Raw genomic sequence first — 8,483 nt, 5'->3', positions numbered from 1 at the left:
CGAAATATTATTTTATCACAGAGATCATTGCTAGGATAGATGAGTAATCAATGTTTCAACAATCGGAAGTGACGAACGCAAAAGGAAAACACGAGTTATCCCTCTATATAACTGACTGAAGTGACGGGTGAAAACAGATACATGGGCGAATTTCTGCTCAATAATAATTCCCACATCCCATCAAAAACACAGTAAGACTTTTTTATCAACTCCATTAATACTTTTGATTAAAAATATTTTTTTCGCCGATATAATTACTGGTATAGATTAGATTAAATTGATTCTAGATTAAACTCTTAAAATGCACGTGTATATTAAATTTATTATCAGTCTTTCAGAAAAGTAATTTTAAGATCAAACGGCTTTGCAAAGCTTATCTCGATGAGCAATCAGAATTCAGAGGATACAGAGGCCTGGTCGGACGGATAGCACCCCAGTTTGGTCATTTGGGCGGACGACCCTAGATCGCGGGAAAACAAGCCGGTGGTCTGAGAAGCGTTGCATTTCCCCCGAGATTTTGAACCCGTTCTGCTGCTAAAATAAGTTGTTCGCAATTCTATCTTTAACTATCAGTAGAATGATACAGGGTATCGATCGAGGCGAACCTTATACCGACCAAATTTCGACACAGTTGTGAGGTATTTACAAACAAACAAAAACCTAAAAACCTGAAAAAAAAACCCCCAAAACAAATATCAAACCAAGAGCGGTGTTCTTTAAAAAAAAATTATTTTTTTTGGGGGGGGGGGGTGGATTTCTGAGTGGTTAGCACGTGCGCGCTGTATCATTCATTAAGTCTGTCATTGTGTCAACTGGCGTGGTTTCGAATCCCCGGTTGTACGTGACAAGGAGTAGGGTCGCCTGTCCAACCTCGTGGGTTTTCTCCGAGTCCTCCGCTTTCCTCCCACTGCTAAAGACCCCTACGCGCAAGCGAATTATGGAAATGAAGTTGAACCATATGTTCGTTCCGAAATGACCTAGTTTGTGTCGAGTGGACGTTAAACCCCATTTCTCTCTCTCCCTCTCTTTAAAATTTTGATTGTCCTGTGTTAATTTCCAATACTATACACGTCGTATATATTTAAGTTAGAGCAGAAAAGTAGGACGTTAAACCCCATCTCATTCAATATATATATTTACATTAACATGCATATACATCCTGACAGCCAACATTTAAAACATCTTGATAGTAAACATAGCGTAAAATCTTCATTTAATTTTCTCATATAACCCCCAACCATCCTTCATTGAATATCTGGGTTTCAACCCATTTAAAACCCTTTTTTTTTTGCAAATAAAAGCTTACATAAAAATTGTATTGTTTTCAATGTCAATGTGAATAAAAAAATTAATGTAGTTTGTTTGAAATTTATTGTTTGTAATTTGTACTTGTTTTATCCGCAAAAATCCCCCCCACCCACCACCCTCCAAACAAAAAACCACCATAAGTGAATTAAGTAGGTTTTTTTTCTGTAAAAAAATGAGGTTTTGCAGCAAATAAAAGCTTTCACAAAAATTGGATTGCTAATGTCAAACAGTACGAATGTAGCAAGTATAAAATATAACTATTTTTAAATGTACTTGTTTTAGCCTGCTGTTTCGATAACAAGGATTTATCTTGATTGAAATAAGGCCGAAACCTGATGCTGCCTGTTATATTTTGACAGGTCTACCTTTATGATAGTTTACTCCTCATTCAGTTTGTATCTGACCTTAATAGATTAACCTACAGATACCAATGGCGGAAGAACGATTAACTGGCTGAGCAATCTATTTAACCGGCGACTTCCGATGGATGTTTAAATATGTAAATGCGATATAGAATTGAATATTTTTGTCTAGCAATATTTTTGGACGGTTAAACCTACTTAAGTTACAGTAGCCTTGATAATAAACCCCACAGACCGAAAGGCAAAACTTGACTTTAAGAGATACGTTTATATGCATCTGTAACACAGAATTACATCGGGAACAGGAACATAAATACACATGAACATAAATCAAACAGGAATTTAATACATAACCGCAAGATATCCCGAGGATGAGGATGAACATAATGATGCCACGGTGACAGAAGTAACAGGGATGATGATGTCACGATATTATACTTATTCTGACGTAATAATATTATAATTCTCATGCAATATACACATGCCATTTCTTATTTTTATTTTGTTTTATCATTTTGGAGACGGATTAATATAAGCTTTATAGCTTTTTTCCAAATCCAAATAATTTATTATGTTTTGTATATAGTGTGTAACTTTATGTTAAATAAATACTGTTTCCCAATCCAAATCAAATATATCAGGAACATGACTATATTAAGTCAACAATTCCGCCCCTTGCCAAGGCAGCGACTGGACTACGGTGACCCCATAAGCTCGTCTCAGCTCGTCTCCGCTCGTCTGTCCCTAACCAAGTCTACAGAAAACACAAAGTCTTATACACTATGAAACAGGTAAGAAAATGGATCCCGACATCTTATAAGGAACTTGGTCAACACACGCAAAGTCATCTTCATATTATTATATGGAGTTTATACCAGTTATCGTATTATATAGCTGACTTTACAAATGAAATGAAATTGGATTTAAAGTCCTACTGTTCTGCTCCTATACTGGGCTAATGAAGACGGGCATACGCCATACAGTGTACTATGAGGGGAAAGTTTCCCCGGACAGCGGCACTACGGCCTACTCTTATATCGAATTACAACTGTCAAGGGATCTTTTACGTGCACGCCAATGTGTACACGGGACCTGGGTTTTTCGTCCCATCCGAACGACTAGACAGCTGTCCTTGTCAGGCCCTACGTCCTGCATCACTGACAAGGGAGAACCACGCCGGAAAATCTGGATGAACTCTCTCGGCCAATGCAGGGATCGAACACCCGACCTTCAGTCTAGCGAGCCAGCTTCTTACCCACTTAGCCACTGTCAATTTTATTTATCAAACAGCCAGGATGAACACAGTTCAATATGTGGGATTTATGAAGTCTGTAATTAAAACACAGCGAATACGTGCTTATGAAGAGGGTTGTTATATCACTTTGTCACAGGTTCGAGTTTGTGCTATGTTTCGCTTGAATCTTAATTTAAACGTGATAAGGTCAATTGTTAAAACTTCGTGTATGTAATATTCTTCATATTTCGTTTCGTTTCTAATTTATTATATACTCCTAAATATGACTTGACCTAACTCTATAAGGAAATCAAACGATGTGAGGTTTAAAGTTCCATTTATCTCCTACCTCCAAGGAGAACCTGACAAAGTGAGAACTCGGTGATTGATTATCAATTTAAAACAGGTTACAGCGATCGCGCTGTAAGGTAGTGTCAAATGAGCATGTACTGTCCAATTCTGATCAGTATATTACAAAAGATTATGAATTGAAAATTTTGCAACATTCGCCATGTTGGGTAAATTCTTTTGATGTGTCTCTTTTTAATTTGATTGAATCTAAGTCGAGAGATTAACTACCGTTGACATTATGGTTTTGTTTCTTAATTAAATGTTAAAGATACATTATAGGAGATTAGATAAAGAGCTGGCAGTTCTCCTATAATAGTTAAAAACTAGATTTCAGTCAAATTGATCCACTCTGAATCGAGATTTTAGCGATTGAATTTTTGGCCTAGCCTCGATCATCATTACTAAAGCCGGTACGATAAAAACATAGTCTCGATTATCCATTTCATGATTAAATCATGAATGGAAGTCGGACAGCAAATCGGAACCTAATCCAATAAACATCGCAGGCTATTGATGACATCGAAGGTTGATTAGGGTCTGGATAAGTTAATTAATGTCTAATTAATAATTCAGATAACATTTCAGGCCTAAATAAAGACCTGCAATAGGCAGATTTATCTCTTGCATAATAATGCCTGTTTAAATAATCAATTTGAGTGTATTTCAGCGTAGGTTAAGCTATGAATCAGATATTATCAGAAAAATGTATATTATGACAATCAGTGGCTTTAATGTAATGTTTAGACCTATCTATAAAGTAGGTAGAGTTAACTATTAACTTTGATGTAGCCTATTATATACACTGTTCTACTAAACACTACACTCGGCAAGTACTGACATTTTACAGACAAATTAATTTCCTATTGACGTACAATTATTGCATTCGATGACCCAACCATTTTGAGTCATTTTGTGTACTAACAAAGGGCATTCTTTCTTTAGGTGGAGCTTATATCGTCTATTTTTACGCCGTTTGTACAACACTTTAACTAACACCTACGCAAGCAAAGACTGGCAGCTGAAATTAGACCCACACGTACAACAATCGTGCAAAAAGACCCATTATCTTTTAAAAATAGTTTCTATCCTTGTTTAAATTATAATCTTCTAATGATTAGAAATTAAGAATATGAAGTGGTTTAATGTCTCCAAATATGGTATTTTTTGTGTTCGTGGTTAGCCTATGTCTGTAATATGAGACAGGAGAATTTTGCCTCTATTTTTCGTCCCATCCAAGGAGTAGACCGCAGTGACCATGTGGGGGCATAATTTCCCTCTTAGAACACTGCAGATGTTGGGGCAAAATTACCCCCCCCCCCCCCAGCACGCAATAGCATACTGTATGGCGTATGGCCATCTTCACCAGCCCAGTTCGTGCAGAAAGGTAAGACATAAAACGCCAATTCATTTAAATTTTTGTATATTTGAATACATGTATGATGTATATTTGTATAACTAGTACAGGAGAAACAGATCTAGGACACCTGATTGTACCTTGGCAATATTTGAACATCAACTGATGACATACTGCGTTGATTGGTAAAAGTACTGAAATCCCGTTCATATCTTTAATAATTAAAATAGTTTTATATCGTAGATATTTTAGACTGACGTTAAACGTGATAAACATGCTATATCCTTAGAAACCAAGGTGAAAATCTGATAAACTGTACGTCTGTGACCTGGACATTACATTTAATATTAATGTTTTAATCTAAGTCACGATATGTGTAGTTATATTGTGATAATCATAGCAACGGAATAAGGACATTATGTCTAGACAACACAATATTATGGTCATATTGGGACTAACTCGGGGCTATTTACTCCCGTAGTCAAAATGCCCATTACGAAGGGTGAGCATTTTCCTTCTACGGTTGGTGTAAAATTCATTCTTGACAACTAAGTCATATACAAACTGGCAATTCTTGAAACACATAAAGAAGACAAATCTGCTTCGGACATAATGTAAGTCACCGGAGAGATTTTCTCTGTCAAAGTCTTGATTTGTGCCCGACATTGTCAGTGATGGGACCCTTTTTTTCCAAGTTCGCAGGAAGTGTTTTTAAAACCAAGCCTTCCGCCTGGCGCCTACTATTGTTCCAATTCGGGCTCTTAAAGGTACATTATGTAATATTTAGATAAAAAATAATAGTTCAAAAATCGACAACGAAAAATGAATGAATATATTGAAAATTTCATTCAAATTACTTTATTCTGAGTGATGATATGAGTGTTTGAAGGTTTGACAATATTATCGTCTCAACTATCCATTTGATCGTTAAATTTTTTTAAATCCATTTGAATCTCGGTCATCCAATAGTCTACAGAATTGAGTATATGTTTGACATGCGACTAAATGTCTATAAATAATAGTTATATAACATTTAAAAACAAAATAAAAAACCGCAATAGCCATTCACCTTGACGGATTATTTTACGTGTACACGAGTGGACATTGTTTTTTTGGTCCTTTCCGAATGACTTCTACGATTTTCTTGTGGGTGATTAGCGGGAACTGAGGAACTCTGGTTAAAAGTCCAGTGTCCTAACCCCTCGACTACGAGGTCAATTTGAGGTTAACACATAGCTATATTTCTATGGAATAAGGGCTTTTTATAGCTGTGGGGCGGGGCTGAGGTACAGAAGAACCGGGAGGTTAAGTAGGCGAACCCTTTCCGTGTTGAGTATAATCGCGGCCAACAGAAAAGATTGCTGGCAAAATAGATTGACGTGTTAAATCAAGATTCTTTATCTTATTCTGAAATATTACCATGTACATAAACACGAATATATATTTTCTTTAGTGCATTAGATAAATAAGAGCTATCGGTGTTATGGCCCGTGTTCTTCTGTACCAATCAAATGTGTGTAAAATTCTAGTCTATTCTTGTTTTAAATTACTGATAACATGAAACTATATCCAGCACTTGAAGTTTAATTATAACTTCATTGATAGTCATGTGGTAATTGAAATATGAACACAATTTTATGGATACACAATCAGTGAATTTATTAAAGTAAGATGCAACTTATCGTCGTCTTTACCAACCAAATAATAGCAAACCTATTGGACCCCTCTTTCTACTTATCGTTTTAAGTTCATTAAAGGCTCAATACCACTCTTGTTGTAACTGAATAATATGTCCCAATCTTTATTCTGGTCAACAAATTGTACTATTTTACAATATTCCAATTAATTGATGATACATATTTCATCTTAACACACCTAATTTAAAAAATTGGAAAAATTCAACTTAATGATTTGAAAAGCCTGACGTAAAGCTTTTCGAATGTGACTTGGATTTAAAAATATCTTTGAACCCTCTGGACAAGTAAAATAGGATTTAATGGATAATTTACACAACAGGTAGGGCACTAACACATCTAGTACTTAGAATAAGGCTATTTTTTTATTTTCTGGAGCTGTCAAGCCAGCAAGAGTGTTATTGTCCCTTTAAGTATATGTCAATATTTTAAAAAATATATTTCTTGTGAACATAGACTAATGATACATAAAGTTGTTATTTATACGTTATTAATGTCTTTACAGACCCGAAATGACTTAGTTTGTGTCGAGTGGACGTTACCCCCCCCCCTCTCCCCAACATATTTTTGTGAGCACATAGAGCGAGGGGGACAGTGATGATGAATAAGCAACATCTTTAAGGTGTGTGAGAAATATAGTACAGAGACCTTTGGTCTTCGTTTAATACACGCCCTTGCTCAATTGTGTTTTTATTGATATCATAAAGTGCCATTGATCATAAATATTTCGATTTAAGACTATATGCAAGTTACGTCAAACCATATTCAACACAGAGAGTCCTTTGTCCTGTCCGTATTTACCATTGTAACAGTTGGTGAAGGTTGCTAGAAGAAAACATTTTATTGCATCTTTTATAAGCGACGTTTCTAATATTTTCGTATGCTTCACGCTCGCTTTTATCTGTTTGCCCAAAACAAATAAAGCCCCAGATACCCAAGATGCAAGAACAAAAGTAAAATATAGAATTCAGGGGATACACAAACGAAGGTAGTTTTATTAAAAATTAATTCGGGTCCCAGTAGCATTCCAATTTCCAATGAATCCAAGGGCCTAAACACTGAAATGCAATGAAAGGGGAATGACGTTTAACGTCCCACTGTTTTTCCCGAACTAGTTTCGGATTAAGACGCATGGGGGTGGGAAGGGTGTGTGTGTTTGGGGGGGGGGGGGCTTGCCCAGCCCCGCTTCCCTCAAATCACTGTATGCCCAATGTTTAGCTATGTATTTCAAATATCAAATTGTTGTTCAGTAAATTAGTTTATTACGTGTCTAGTTGAAATTCTTTTTTACTCGATCACCGTTCATATTTAAATAGTTATTAAAATAAATTTTGTTTATTCAACACTCTAAGGGGCCCATAAACCTTGGGGCTCTGGCGCAGGTACGCCATGATAATCCGCCACTTGCACGGAACCGGGCTTATTAAGACAGGTATGCTACTCTTCGTCGAATTACAACGGCCAAGAGTTCTTTTAAATGCCCACAATTAATATGCACAAGGGAACTCGGGTTGTCGTCTCATCCGAACCACTACAATCCGTACAACTATTACTAGTACTACTACTACTACTACTACATACTCCTCGCAGTGTTTCGTTTAATTAGACCTAATCATACTTAACACTGCTATAATGGAAGCAAATTGCTTCAGGAATATGCTACTGCTACTACTACTACATAGCTGAGTCAGTGGGCGCACTATAACTATGTTGGAGTTGACGTGCCATTAAACAACATTTTATTCATTCGTTCTATAAAAAGTGAGCATATACCACCTCATATATTAGCATTATCGATAGTCCTCATGTTAAATACTTATTCGTAAAACTAATATTAATTCTTAAACCGCCAATAAAATAAGCTTGACTACAAATTGCAAATCAATTAAAAATCCTACAACGTCAAAAACAGACCCATACATGTTTGAGGTTAGAGGGTTAATGTCGCTGTCTGGGGTGTTACCCTATTTTCTTGTCACTTACTGGTGTGCAGAGACCCGTAATCGAATATTAATTTCATATAAAAGTGCAGCACAATATTATACACCTACGTGATGTATAGCCTATCTTATCATAAAGAAGAGGTCACCTTGACACTAATAACGTGCACAATTTATTGTCAACGCAACACCGCATTTACAATCCAATAAACAGGCCTATACGTGCATGGAAAAAAAATA

The sequence above is a fragment of the Patella vulgata genome, chromosome 4 (genome assembly GCF_932274485.2).
Source record: "Patella vulgata chromosome 4, xgPatVulg1.2, whole genome shotgun sequence".
Classification (NCBI taxonomy): Eukaryota; Metazoa; Mollusca; class Gastropoda; family Patellidae; genus Patella; species Patella vulgata.
The sequence above is the reverse complement of the archived record's forward strand: the minus strand, read 5'-3'. Positions refer to the sequence as shown.